The sequence below is a fragment of the Bufo bufo genome, chromosome 2 (assembly GCF_905171765.1).
Source record: "Bufo bufo chromosome 2, aBufBuf1.1, whole genome shotgun sequence".
Lineage (NCBI taxonomy): Eukaryota > Metazoa > Chordata > Amphibia > Anura > Bufonidae > Bufo > Bufo bufo.
In genome coordinates, this window is record NC_053390.1 from 431931870 (window position 1) to 431947455 (window position 15586).

Sequence of the window (15586 nt, forward strand, 5' to 3'; positions counted from 1 at the left end):
ACCAATCTGCAGAAAAGTATTTTTGCCAGAATCTTCCTGTCCACATTGAGAAGCGATATGGGTCTCCAGTTCTCAATGCGGGATGGATCTTTACCCTTTGACAGAATAATCAGGGCTGACTTACCCATTGACTTTGGCAGAGTGCCCGAGGAAAGACACTCGTTAAACACCTCGGTCAAGAGAGGAACTAATTGTTCCTTGAAAGCCTTGTACCACTCGGATGTTAAGCCATCCGGACCTGGCGATTTCTTGGGCCTAAGCCCATCAATGGCCAGTCCCACTTCCTCTTGCCTGATAGGTTCTGCCAAAACATCAAGAGAGGGGTCTATTCCTGCCTTGGGAATAGCTTCAGCCAAGAAAGCTGAAAAACTGTCCCGATTTAGTTCTTTCCTACCCAAGAGGTGAGAGTAGAAAGACCTGACGACCTCCAGGATCCCTGATTTGGACCTATTCAGGGAACCCGTACTGTCGACCAGGCCTACCACAAATTTACTTTTTACTGCCATCTTACAGTTTCCAAAGGGGTCGGGTGAGCGGTACTTCCCGAAATCCCTTTCAGCTACCAAAGAGGCGTATCTATCGTACTGACACCTCTTGAGCAAGGATTTCACACGAGAGATATCCTCACGGCTACCCCCCGTCGAAACCAGTCTTTCAAGTTTCTTCCTCAGTTCCTGGTACAGACAGTATCTGTCCCAGCTCCTGAGGTTAGAAAGCTCACGGAAAAACCTCGCCGTCCTTTTTTTGAATATCTCCCACCACTCCGACTTACTGTCGCAGAGGTCCACCAAGGGTTCCTGGCTCTGAAGGAAATCCTCAAAGGACTGTCTTATTGTCACTTCTTCCAGGAGAGATGAATTCAGCTTCCACATACCTCTGCCCATACAGGGAGTCTCTGCAACATTCAAAGAAAAAATAATCAAACAGTGGTCGGAGAATTCCACTTCCACGGCTTCTAAAGCCGAGAAAACAGCCTCCTCCTTTAAATAAAACCTATCTATTCTAGACCTACGATTTCCCTGATGAAAGGTGAAATCCACGTGGTCTGGCTTATGCCGTAAATGGGCGTCCACCAGACGAGTATCCTCAACTATCCTAGACAACACAATGCTATCAGCATCCAGCCCACCTTTGGAGCCTCCCCTATCACAGGCCCTCGTCACATTGTTGAAGTCCCCTCCAAAGATCACTTGCCGGCTGGTAAAAAGAAAAGGCTTAATCCTCATGAGGAGACACTTGCGGTCCCACTTACTCTGTGGGCCGTAGATGTTTATTAGTCTCAATTCTTGTCTCCCCATGAGGACATCTAAAATCAGGCACCTTCCCATTTCTAACTCGATTATCCTCCTGCATTCCACTCTTTCGGCGGTCTTAAAAAGTACCGCCACCCCGCTACGTGGCTCGGCCGCAAGAGACCAGAAAGACGGACCTAGCCGCCATTCTCGCTTGGCTTTTGCCAGCAGAGTTGTACTTGTTAACCAGGTCTCTTGCAAAAATAAAATATCAGCTTCAATACGGCTGAAAAAATCAAAGGCCAGGAAACGAGCTGCGTCTGACTTAATACTGGCAACGTTAATGCTTGCCAGTGTCAACGGGGTGAGTTCCGCCATCATTGATGATCGAGTTAGATAGCCTTCTTTTTCCCCACCCCACCACCATCAGCATTTTCATCTGAACCATCACACTCCTTCTGTCTTTTCAAACATACAGAGACATCCATACCATCCTTTTTGCCCAAGGTTCCAGGCTTGGCCCCCCCTCCAGAAGGTAATTTACCCCCCGAAGGACAGGGCCCGGCAGCCTGCGAGGAGGCCCCCACGCGTTCTGGCACCACACCCTCCTCCCCCCCAGCTGAAGCAGTTGGGGGATCCTCGTCAAGGGCCTGGTACCGATTAGAGACTTCCACCAGAGGGGACCCAGTTGATCCTTCCTTAGGCCTCTGGTCAAGGATGAGTGGGACAGATGGGTCCCACTCCAGAGAGGGCTTACGACCCTCTCCTTTCTTTTTCTTCTTACTCCGCTTGTTCCTCCTACCCTCCAACCACGCTCTGCCACCCTCGTCCAAGCTTTCGCCGTACGAGGAGACAGGGTTGGCGGATGGGTTAGCCTCCACAGGTTGGGCCTCTGGTTCCCCATCGTCGCTGTACCCCTGGTCACTACAACCGGGATCCTCAGCCAGACCAGCCAAAAGACCAGCTGAAGGATCAGCTGCTACCTGTTCCCTATCCTTACGGCGTTGTTCTAGCCGCCTGATCTTGGACGGCCTTTGCTTCTTCGGATCCTGCCTGCTTCTTCCAGCGCTAGTAGTTCCAGCGCTTGTCCCCTCACCAACTGATTCAGTCCCGGCAGCAGGCTCCTCCCCAACCACAGACCCAGCCTCGCGGCTAGTGCCTGCCTGATCTTGAGCCCGGCACTGAACCCTGTTGGCGAAGGCAAGCGGACAGCGACTAAACGGGTGACCTAGGTCCCCACAGAGGTTGCACCGGATCCGCCTACAAGATGCGGCAAGATGACCAGTGTCCCCACACTTCGCACACATGCGAACATCGCATTGTGCGCTGAAGTGGGTGGGACTGCCGCACTTGTGACAGACCTTTGGCTGGCCCCTATAGAACACCATAATCCTATCCCTTCCTATGAAGGCAGAGGAGGGAATATGAGCAACAGAATTGCCCCGATCAAACAGCTCCACGCTGAAGGTCCAGGCACCTGACCAGATGCCATGCTCATCGAGCACCTTGGCGGGGAACTGCCCCACCCTACCATATCGACTGAGCCAAGTCATGATGTCTACACTAGACAGTGATTCATTACAGGTCAAAACGGTCACTGTCTTCACAGTCGATTGGCGGGTGATGGCCTCGACGGCAAAACCCCGCCACTCCGGGTTGTTCTTCATCAGCTCATATTTAGACCAGAAAAGCTCCAAACCCTCCGGCCTAACAAAGCTGACGTCGAACATAGCGGTGCCGTAGGGATGTATGAGCGCAAAGATGTCATTCGCGACAAACCCCGCCCCCAGGAGAAGTTCCACAACAGTCTTCCTAGAAGGAACTGCTGCTTCCTTACTCCTCCAATAGAGACGGGCCACATTCCTACGGTCCCTCCCCGGTGTAGGGTGAGTCCATACGATCTCACCCCTCCTTTGTTCTCGGAAGGCCCTAAAACCATGCCTTTCTGTCCAGAAAGCCAGGTCAACCGACCCTCCCTCTACCTGTATGGAAGTCCCCGGTCCTTTTTTTAGGGCCTCCAGGAGGCGCCGTTGCAAGTCACCCCCGCCCGAAACCTTGGGCAAAAAGTCACCCGAAACAACACCCGCATACGTCTTTGTTTTTGCCATCCTCTCTCTCACATCCTTCCTCATTGCTTCCTTCCGCATAACTTCCTCCTCTTCATCCACTTCCGTATCCGCAATATACTCCTCAATCAAAGCTTCCTCATCCACCATCTCAATTTCTTCCTCATCCACAATCCCATTTACCAATTCATTTGTATCCTCATTTATAACCTCGTCTACGTTCTCATTCACCCCCACAGCCACCTGCACATTATTACCCACAATCCCATTAACAACCATATTTGCATCACCTTTCACTCCCCCTGGACTGGTCGGGTTCCCTAAAGAGACCGGAGAATCACTGGGGGCGGGCCCTGAGGAGCCCCCCGCAAAACCCGCAGGGGACTCCCCATCTCCCGCACCCCCCACGGCCCGCACAGTCCTGGGATAATCGACCATAGTGTTCTCTCCAGGTTCCAAAGTCTTTACATCCTCTTTCTCAGCACCACCACCTTGAACCTTGTCCACAATCACCACATCCTTGTCCGCCACACTGTTTGGGGTTTTACCCCCTGCGCTTCCTGTGACCACCCTACCACTACAGGAAGGGGGGGCACCTCCCGTCACCATCTTAGAATTAATCTCCCGCACTGTTTGACCCGATTCCACTACAGGAACCGGGCTGGGCACAGCAGCGGATTCAAAAGGCACAAATCGAAGCACTTCTTCCGTTACAGTTTTATTTTTCTTCTTTCTGATTTTCACCAGCTCATCCTCAGGGACCTCCTCATCCCCAAAATACAGTCTGCCCACCGGGGACTCCAGCTGCCTGACTTCCAGCATTAGCCTTCCCCCAGACCCGCTTTCATCCCCGGAGGCGGCCGCAATCAGGTCTGAGGGGTCCCCCTGGCCACAAGGCAGAGAGTCCGCCTCCGAATCCTGTGTTCCTGGTACCACCTTCCCCTGGCTTCCAGCCTGCTGCCCTGACAAACTGGGGCCAGGCGTACCAGACAGTCCAGACATACCTTGAAACCTGCAGTCATTCCTGAATTTCTCTAAGAATGGGCCGCCATTTTCCACAATGGCGGCCCTCTTCTCCTCAAAAACCGCGATTATCTCCTCCAACCTCACCAGTCTGGAGGAGAGGATTGCCTTCTTTGTCTTAGGGGCCATTTTAAGTTGCATTTGTACATTTTTAAATTCCACATTCAGTCTTTTTAATTCCCTCTTGACCTCCTCATGCATGTTCAGGAAATATGCTACCCGGGAGGAAAAGGTTTTTGGAGACTCCTTAGGGCCCAAAGTACCCCAATTATGCAGTCTCTCAACCGCTGGGCAGGAAGAACCCCCGACACCATGCTTCTTTACAGTAACTTTGTTGCCGGGCTGAGGCACCGACACAGACACACCACATGCTGAATCACCTACCTCAGCCTCTGGCCTCGTCACCTTCTCCACAGCCTTCCCTGTATCCCGTCCAACGGTCCGTCCGGCAGCTTGTCCAGCCACTGCACTTTTCATGTTTCCACCCGCTGCTTGTGCAGCAGCGGGCCTTTCCACAGCATCCTGTTTTCTTGGGTGCTGACTCAAAATGTCCAGAGAGGATCCCAAGCTGGCTGCTCTCCTGGGACCCCTCCGGACCTCACCTGGCACTCCATTGGGCTCACTGCAGGGATCGCGGCCGCTCCTAGTAGCAGGGCCCCTCCTGCCCGCGGCACTTGCGGGGCTGCCCTCCATTACCTGCGACCTTGCGGCCGCTTGCTGCGGGATCTTCACATCCGCGTCGTCGTCCACCTCCAGTAGCGTCAAGGTATCTAAGCCCAGGTCTCCAGTCCTGGAGGCCCTCCTCTCCACTCGCGCATCTCCGCCACGGCTGCCGGCACGTGGTGATGAACGCCGGCAGCCGGAGGCCCGGGGATCCATACCGGGAGAAACTGCCACCCCCTGGGGAAAGGGTAGCAATTCCCCCGGCAAACAAAGCGCTGGTAAGCCTCCCGGACCTCACACACCCACAAACAACAGGAAACAGGAAACAGGAACAGGAAGGAACAGCAACTCCTCCCACCACTTCTCCTGTCCTGTATACTGGGTGTAATTCTGAGTATCTGCTCTTATTCTGTATATATGGACACTGCACAGTACCAATTCTCTTGTCTTGTATTTTAGGTGAAACTATCTGTATTTGATCATATTCTGTATAAATGGACACTGCACAGTACCACTTGTCTTGTCCTGTGTACTGGGTATAATTCTCAGTATCTGCTATTATTCTGTATATATGGACACTGCACAGTACCACTTCTCTTGTCCTGTGTACTGGGTGTAATTCTCAGTATCTGCTGATATTCCCTGACTCAGCAGAGGGAACTAGTTTTACACTCTGAGGCAGTTGTTAGTATTGCATCACCCACTTCAATTTAGCTCTTCCTGCCATTCAGGGCAGATGCTAGTTTAGTTCCAAGAAAAGCATCATTCCTTTTGAGAGAACAGTCCCTGAGGGAAATGGCTAAAACAGATGCAAAATGTGCATAATGGATGCTTAGGATCCGTTTTTTTTTTACAGGATTCATTTTTTCCCCTTTATGTTCTGCTGACGGACCAGAATAGACACTGCACAGTAACACCTCTTGTCCTGTATACTGGATGTAATTCTGAGTATCTGATCCTATTCTGTATATATGGTCACTGCACAGTACCACTTCTCTTGCCCTGTATACTGGGTGTAATTCTCAGTATCTGCTCTTATTCTATATATATGGACACTGCACAGTACTACTTCTCTTGCCCTGTATACTGGGTGTAATTCTCAGTATCTGCTCTTATTCTGTATATATGGACACTGCACAGTACCACTTCTCTTGTCCTGTGTACTGGGTGTAATTCTGAGTATCTGCTCTTATTCTGTATATATGGACACTGCACAGTACCAATTCTCTTGTCCTATATACTGGGTGTAATTCTCAGTATCTGCTCTTATTCTGTATATATGGACACCGCACAGTACCACTTCACTTGCCCTGTGTACTGGGTGTAATTCTCAGGATCTGCTCTTATTCTGTATATATGGACACTGCACAGTACCACTTCTCCTGTCCTGTGTACTGGGTATAATTCTCAGTATCTTCTCTTATTCTGTATATATGGACACCGCACAGTACCACTTCTCTTGTCCTGTATACTGGATGTAATTGTCAGTGTCTGCTCTTATTCTGTATATATGGATGCTGCACAGTACCACTTCTCTTGTCCTGTATTCTAGGTGTAATTCTCAGTATCTGCTCATATTCTGTATATATGGACACCGCACAGTACCACTTCTCTTGTCCTGTATAGTGGGTGTAATTCTCAGTATCTGCTCTTATTCTGTATATATGGACACTGCACAGTACCACTTCTCTTGTCCTGTATTCTAGGTGTAATTCTCAGTATCCGCTCTTATTCTTCATATATGGATGCTGCACAGTACCACTTCTCTTGTCCTGTATTCTAGGTGTAATTCTCAGTATCTGCTCATATTCTGTATATATGGACACCGCACAGTACCACTTCTCTTGTCCTGTATAGTGGGTGTAATTCTCAGTGTCTGCTCTTATATGGTATATACAAACAGTGCACAGTACCACTTCTCTTGTCCTGTGTACTGGGTGTAAGTCTCAGTATCTGATCTTATTCTATATATATGGACACTGCACAGTACTACTTCTCTTGTCTTGTATTTTAGGTGAAACTATCTGTATTTGATCATATTCTGTATAAATGGACACTGCACAGTACCACTTGTCTTGTCCTGTGTACTGGGTATAATTCTCAGTATCTGCTATTATTCTGTATATATGGACACTGCACAGTACCACTTCTCTTGTCCTGTGTACTGGGTGTAATTCTCAGTATCTGCTGATATTCTGCATATATGGACACTGCACATATTTTTCTACTGAGCAGCCTCTTTAATTTTTGGATCTTTGTGATTCAAGGCATTATGTGATGTGGGGTAGTGGCCTTTAAAATAAGCCAGGGTGTGTAAAAAATGTTGGGACATCTATGATTTTTGGTCCAGTTGTCCAGAAAAAAAAAATTATAGGATGTCAACCTTAGACTCTGGTATGGTCTGTATTGGTTCTAGTGACTGTACTTATTTTGTTGTCTGCATTGTGTATTTACTCTGGAGTTTGTGTCTTAATATACTTTGGGGTCTGGCCTGGGGTCTAAATTCAGTTTGAGGTGTGATAAAAGAGTTGTGATCATTACTTGTGATTAAGTTAGCAATGTTTGGCTTGTATGTAAATGGATGTCATAGTATATTACCTAACACACTTTCTGTGCATTGAAATCTCCCTGACGTAACTAGTGAAAAATTGTAACTCATGTTGTGGCTGTGTTTGTTGTCTTCATGTGTGTTTGTGTATGCTGAATACTTGTAACACCTCTTTGGACAGCCCTTGGTACGCAGGGTGTATGGTGGTTCTCACCTCACTATGACGCAGTGCCTCCACCCAAATCTTGCTTGGAGCTCTAAAGTATTGCAGGAGAGTCTTTATCTTCTGCCAAGGGCCAACTTGGGAAACCCCTACCCCAGCTCAGTGCACACACACCCCAGGAAGGAGTTAACTGATCAACAGATTTTTTTGGGAAAAGGTGAACAATGGTGAAGAACATAAAGAGAATGCAATAAAAGGAACAAAGCGCAGATGCAATTCTGTCTAAGAAAAACTCCAGGTGAAGGGAGTAGGCTATCTGTAACAGTAAGCAGTGATGGTCGTCACACACTCTCCATTAGAAGATATAGACCGTATACTTATCCCAGCTATCTACTCCTAGCACTCAGCTTATTATACTCTACTGTCTAGCAATTAACCCAGTGGGAACATTGGAGTCCAGTTGCAGAAAACTTTAGCATGCTAATTGATGGGATATATGTGACTCCATTTTGTCTCATTTAGCCACGTGTATTACATTTAGTTAGTGCACTACAAAACCTCCCTTCCCCCTTAAGGAATGTGTGTGACATATCCTGGGCTGTTTCAAGAAATCCATACATGCCTTAGTTTGAAAGTATGAACAGTCCAAGCCATATAAGGTCATCTGGCTCAAGTGTCTGCTAGCTTATGTGTATATACCTGATTGGTCAAATGCTGTTACTAGGAGTCATCTATTATGTTAATGCAGAGCTTATGTGTGACCATACTATTGGTCAAATACTAATGCTAACATATGATTGGATGTAAAGGAAGCTCAACCCCCTCTATTAAAACTGTTTGCCAGCTGTGAATAAACCAGAATGGATTGGAAATAGACATGTGTTCATCTGGTCAATCTAGTTCATTCTCCCGGTACCGGTTAGACTTAATTCAAGCTGATTGCCAAAATCTGAAGACAGGGACAAGTTAGGTAAAAGAGAGTAAATTTTCCTAACAGTTCTGGGGGCTCGGTTTCCGGGATTGGGAGGGTCCTCTTCAGGTCTACAGTGAAGGACATCAATTTTTGTCCTCTTGGACCTGGAGCAATGACCAAAATCCCATTCAAGTAAGTCGAACCATCTATTTATGATTTCAGTGATGCGATGTCTGGAACACGCAAATGTTGATTTTAAGCGGCTCATATCATTGAGTCCATATCGTTAGGTATAAAATGTTGATTGTAAGAGGCTCATTTGGGTCCGTATCGTTAGATAGTGCACTATATATAAGAATAATCTGTTCCGGGAACAGAAGGATACAAGCTTGAATTAACTCTTATGTATATATAGTATAAGTATTTTAGAAGTATTAAGATTATCTGTCTGTGTGAGATGTTGGCCGGGTGGTAAGTTTACGGTCGCATCCCGCTTTGAAATCATTCTGTTTCTATCACTGCCAACATGTAAACTTTGTTGCACGGTCTAGTCCCACAAATTATTTCCTAGTTAACACATGAGTAGACAATTGGGCAAGATGTGAGAATTGACAGTTAAAATGTGAAACAGAATGTTATGCCCGGCTGGCAACAAGGATGAAAAGCTGCAAAAAGCTGTTAGAAGCTTACAGACTGGTTACATCAGAGCTCCTGTGATTGTGAAGGGGGGCTAGGGTGAGTGACAAGACACAGCAGAGTCAGGAAGTTAATTCATGGCAAGGGAAAAAGTGTTTCAGTGTTTGCAATTAGAAAGGGCTTGTGTTAAACGTTCAGAAATGAACTGGTTAAGTTTTGTTGCCCTAATGATCTGTGTGTGTTTAAATAGTGACGATTTAAAGCCCTGGAATTAGAGATTACAGCACTAAAAGATGGACAGTTAATGCATAAGTGTATTGATAATTGAAGTTAGAGAAATGAAATGAGCAGCATTTCTTATTTTAAGATGGAGGATTTTGAATCCTATATAGAGAACAAAGAAGTTGCCATGAGGCATCCCTCCCCCCCCCCCACCACATCTGCAGTAAACTCCAAAATGTCACTTGTAGTCCCACAAAAAAAAAAAAAAAAAAACTTCTTCCTGTTCTGTCTGAGATGTGTTTTCAGAGAGAGCCCCCTCCCATCTCACCCCCCTCCTCTGCTCAGGAATTTCATATGGGGGTTGAGGGGGGGAGGGGGGCTGCTAATTGGTAAATGCATCAGCAGAATGTGAAGATACTAACCTGTGTTATTTCTAAGATATTCCAGACAGGGCTCCAGTATTGGATTAGATCTCTCCCAATTGTATGTTCCGATGGTTTAAAATGTGCCTGCAGTGATGATGCTAATTGGAAGTGTCCACTCCTATCAATCTAAGGTTGCACCCATTCTAAGTCCTTATTCAGATATGAGTAAAAGTTTGAGGAACATGTGGTACAGCTGAACGTCTTGATGTATTGCTTTACTTCCCCTGTTTGAACACTCCTGAAATAAGAGACGCAAGACAAGAGGAAGTAGAAGGCGTAGTTATATAGAATAAGGGGCGATGTGTATAACACTAAACAAAAAAACGACATGGCATATAAGATGATTTGTTAATTTTAACAAAATGACTGTATGATTAACATGTATATTGTTTTACAGTGACAGACCATCAGCAATTCTGGGTGTGGTATGAATATCTGCTTCCCGGAAAGCTGTGTTTGTCTGTGCTGCAAATTTTGGAATGTAACAAAGAGATTGTGTGATTGGGTGAAAGATACATGATTCAGTGGAATGTGAATGGGTGTGGCTCTGAGTTGTATGTACGTAGCAGAGCTGTGTGTGCAATTCATATTTTATGTGTAAGGGCGTGGTTATGAGCTGGTTTGTGAAGATGAGTACATGAAAATGTATATGAATGCGTATGGAATACGGTATTTGTTTTTAAATATGCGCATTAAGAATTTTATTTTATTTTCTTGGAAGTTTTTTGGTTTTTTATTGGTACCAACAGCATTGATCAAGCTGTACATTTTTATTTCAATGAAAAGTTTTTATGGGCCCTTTGTGTGTTCATGTCTGTATTGTCAGATCTGTTTGTTTCAATGTTTGCAGTTACATGTTCAGTGTTGTGCTTAACATCAGAGCTCTGCTCGTATGGACAGCTAAGATACTAATGGCAGAACAGAAGACAGACCAAAGCGTCCACCAAAAGGGGTGGATTAGGTGACTCAGAATGAGAGGAAGGAAATGTGAGCCCTCTATGGGAATAAATGGGGTACTGACAAGGACATACAGAACAGATTCCTTACCAGTAGAAACCATGGACAGGGAATACATCATGTCATGTATTTAGCATTATACTAGATTGCCCAGTCAGCCTATTAGGGAGAGATTTGTTCATTAGGCTTGACTTGCAGGTATCAGCAAAGAATCAGGACATAAGAGTACACTCAGGTCTCATTCCAGTCTCTACACCAGTGCCACTGATTCTTGCAAACATACAGGACCACCCAGAATAACATTAACCCTGCATTATGGTCCTCAAATGAATATGACACAGGATTCATAGATTGCACACATTACAAAGCTACTGTGAAACCAGGTGTCATCTCAGTGTTCCAGAAACAATACCTGCTGTAAAAAGAGAAACTTGATGGACTTAGGCCAATGATAAAGGAATTCCTACAAAAGGGAATCCTGGCAGAGGTGATTTCACCCTACAGCATGCCCGTGAATCCAGTGACAAAGGCAGATGGTACTACCCGCTTTGTACAGGATTTAAGGGCCATCAACAACATCATTGTGCCTATAGCCCCTGTTGTACCTGATGTCACTTAATCATTATCTGCCATTCCAGCAGACGCTGTTTGGTTCAGTGTGATAGATCTGAAAAACGCTTTCTTTTCTATCCCAGTTGATAAGATAACCAGACTACTTTTTGCTTTTTCCTTTGACAGACGCCAACTGACCTGGTGCAGAAATGCCCCAGGGATATGCTGATTCACCTGTAGTGTACAGCATAGTCCTCCAAGCGATGTTAGAGTCATGGTACATCCCCCCAAGGTTCTGTGCTGCTGCAATATGTCGATGATTTATTACTGTGTAGCATGTCAGCGGAGGCCAGCATTCAGGATGGTTTATCACTGTTATAATGATTGTCAGGATATGGTCACTAAGTGACACTTAAGAAAATGCAATGGTGTAAAATGCAGGTTGAATACTTGGGCTTTGTCCTCACAAAAGGTGAACGGAGAATCAGCGCAGAAAGAGTCCAGTTTATTGCGGGTTTGGTCGCCCCGCACACCAAGAAGGAAATGTTATCTTTCCTTGGTATGATAAACGGTAGACAATGGATTACTGATTGCTCCCACTATTGACAATGTTTTGAGGCAAGCCACTCTGGATGGAAATCCAGATTTGATTAAATGGTTTTCTGAAATGTACAATGCATTTGATTATTTGAAATGTTTACTCATGTCGAGCCCAGGGCTGGGCCTCCCTGACTATAATATGCCCTTCCACATGTTTGCACGCCAAAATTGTAAAACCATGGCGGGTGTACTGACACAAGAAAACGGAGGCAAGTTGCGTCCTTGTGTGTTTTTCTCAAAGGTAATGCCCACCTCTGTCCAGGGGATGCCGGCATGTCTGTGTTCTCTTGCAGCCTGTGCTATGATGGTAGAGTTGACAAATTCTTTCACAATGTGACATTACACCATTTTGCACACCACTCATGATGTTGTAGGCCTACTCAAGGACATCCGCACTCAACACAGCAGGCAGCTGAGCTCATTGCACTCACTAGGACATGTATTCTACATGCTGATAGACCTGTCACCATTCATACTGAGAGTAGGTACACACATGGGGTAGTGTGGGACCATGGTATGATCTGGCAGAGGAGAGGATTTACGGCAGCAGATGGTAAGGATCATGTCTCACAGGGCAATGCGCTGGCAGTTAAGGTGGCGAAAAGCAACCTCACAGGTTTGTATAACCATTGGGAGATGCCATGTTTGGCACCTCCAACCCCTGAGATGTTGCAAATGCTTACTGATCTTCAGTGGTATGCCACTGAACAGGAACAGCAAGACTGGTGTTATCCAGTATTGCAGAAAAATCCTAAGACAGGATTAGAATTAGTCTGCAAAGAGGGGAAGTTATGCATTCCCCCAATACAGTGCTTCCATCTTAAGTAGCACATTTCCACAGAGTAGGACATAAACAGCATTGAGATACTCATGGGTAGGCCTTTCCCCACACCATGGGCAAGACGCCCCCTGGTGGTGCAGGAAGGGGACTTGGACCTGATCAGAGAGAAGTACTAATCTGATCAAAGTCCTCAGTAAAACTGAAAAAAAAGTGGCTTGTAAGTCTCCTTCTCTTTCACAGGAATCAACCCGTCCATTCCGGATAGGCGACCAGGTGATGATCAAGATCTTAAAGAAGGGAAAGGAACCAGGAAGTTTCACCTACGGACAACCCACCGAGGTAGTCGTGATCACCAGAACAGCAGTCCTCACTGATCAATCGCCCACGTGGATCCACGCCACAAGGATTAAGTTGGTGAAGAAAAGAGAGGTACTAACGGGGGCAGACAGCCCTGACCTCCAACGAGGCCCAGAGGTACTAACGGAGGCAGACAGCCTTGACCCTCAACGAGATGACGCAGTCGGGAAATTCCTCGAGATGGCTGAGATGTAGTGCCTTAATAATTGTAATTTTGTGTCTCCTACTTACTGTCCCATGGCTGTGGAACAGACAGATATACCTGAAAACAGAATGCAGAGGGGAAGACAGTCTATGCAAGACAAAGGAGAACTTATGGCTGTACCTGGCCAAAACTCTGAACTTAACTGACTTTTGTCTCCAAACCAATTTATCGGCATCTAACATTTTGGAGACATGTCTGGTAGCGGTCCCCACCCCACTAGATGTATGGACGGAGCTCCTACGTTCCCAATGGAATGACGCAGATATGGAGGATCATGATGTTAAATATGGATATGTAAATCCTTATCATGCTTGTTATGACTGTCCTACATATGAGACTCTGCAGAGTAATATGATAGAAATAATTACAGGTCTTGTCACAGCAGCAGAAATATGTTATAACTTCACCTGTAATGAGACACTATTGCCTCCCTGCATACAAGCAAAAATGCAGAATAAGACTAAGCCAAATATTTGTGATAGAGATTTAGGTAGTTGTAAAAAGATAGTATCAGAAAAAAATATGCAATGTAATATTACAAAAACAGTACCATCCCTAGACAAACATGTACCTCTACCAGCAGGATGGGTATTGGCCTGTGGGAATACTAGTTACACATACATACCGGCCAATATTACAGAGGGACCCTGTACAATAGCCAGGTTGACATTAGCAATGATACCACTATTCCCAGCAATGCAGATACGACACACGAGAGACACTTCCCTACAGTTACCAGACAATTGTGATTATAATGTGAATCTCCTTTCTAGATCAGAATATATGAGTTTAGGGGTATCTTTGATAGGAGTACCAGGGTTGGCCATATATAACCACAGGACAATATCAAAACTTGCCTGTTTTATGGTAAAACAGATAAATATCACTAGTGTAGTTCTGCAAGATATGCTGCTGGATATACAATCGTATGGAAAGGCTATCTTGCAGAATAGGGCAACTATTGACTATTTATTGCTCCAGCATGGTGTAGGATGCTCAGCGTTCGCAGGGATGTGTTGTTTCAATTTATTAGATCACTCCCGTGGAATAAAAGATAAAATAGGCCAATTAGAGAAGATGAGAAAACATATAAAACAGGATGTTGACCAAGGTTGGTGGGACTGGCTTTTTGGCTGAATACCTGACTTTGGTCAAATAAGGTATGTTTTAGGAGTGGCATTTGCCGTGGTCGCTGCAATAGTGGGTCTCTGCTGTTGTCTGCAGTGTGTGCCCTCCCTTCTTACCATATGTCAAAAGGTGGCCGAAAGAGGGGTACACTCAACATTCCTCTATACTCCGGTAGAGGTAGAAGAGGTAAACACAACCTCAACAAAGCCTGAGGATTATACTCCTGAAGGGTATATGGAATACCTAAAGGCTTACAAGCAAACAAAGGAAGAGCAGAGAAAGAACCATATAGTATATATATATATATATATATATATATATATATAAGGTTCTAAGAGGGGATTTGATGGGATATATGTGACTCCATTTTGTCTCATTTAGCCACGTGTATTACATTTGGTTAGTGCACTACAAAACCTCCCTTCCCCCTTAAGGAATGTGTGTGACATATCCTGGGCTGTTTCAAGAAATCCATACATGCCTTAGTTTGAAAGTATGAACAGTCCAAGCCATATAAGGTCATCTGGCTCAAGTGTCTGCTAGCTTATGTGTATATACCTGATTGGTCAAATGCTGTTACTATGAGTCAGCTATTATGTTAATGCAGAGCTTATGTGTGACCATACTATTGGTCAAATACTAATGCTAACATATGATTGGATGTAAAGGAAGCTCAACCCCCTCTATTAAAACTGTTTGCCAGCTGTGAATAAACCAGAATGGATTGGAAATAGACATGTGTTCATCTGGTCAATCTAGTTCATTCTCCCGGTACCGGTTAGACTTAATTCAAGCTGATCGCCGAAATCTGAAGACAGGGACAAGTTAGGTAAAAGAGAGTAAATTTTCCTAACACTAATGTTGGTGCACTTAAAAAAAATTGTCCTGCCCGGGATCCAGCTGGGGGCTGCAGCATGGCAGTGGAGTCTGGAGCAAGATCGTCCTGGGATACAGGCTTCGCTGTAGGGTTAATTCAGCAGCTTGACTCTCTCCTCGCACTCTGGAGTCACAGGAGCTGTCTGGGATGTGCTGTAGGGTTAATGGAGCAGCTGAGAGTTTTCCTCTAACACTGGAAACACAGGACCTGCCTTGGCTGGGCTGTAGGGTTTGCCCAG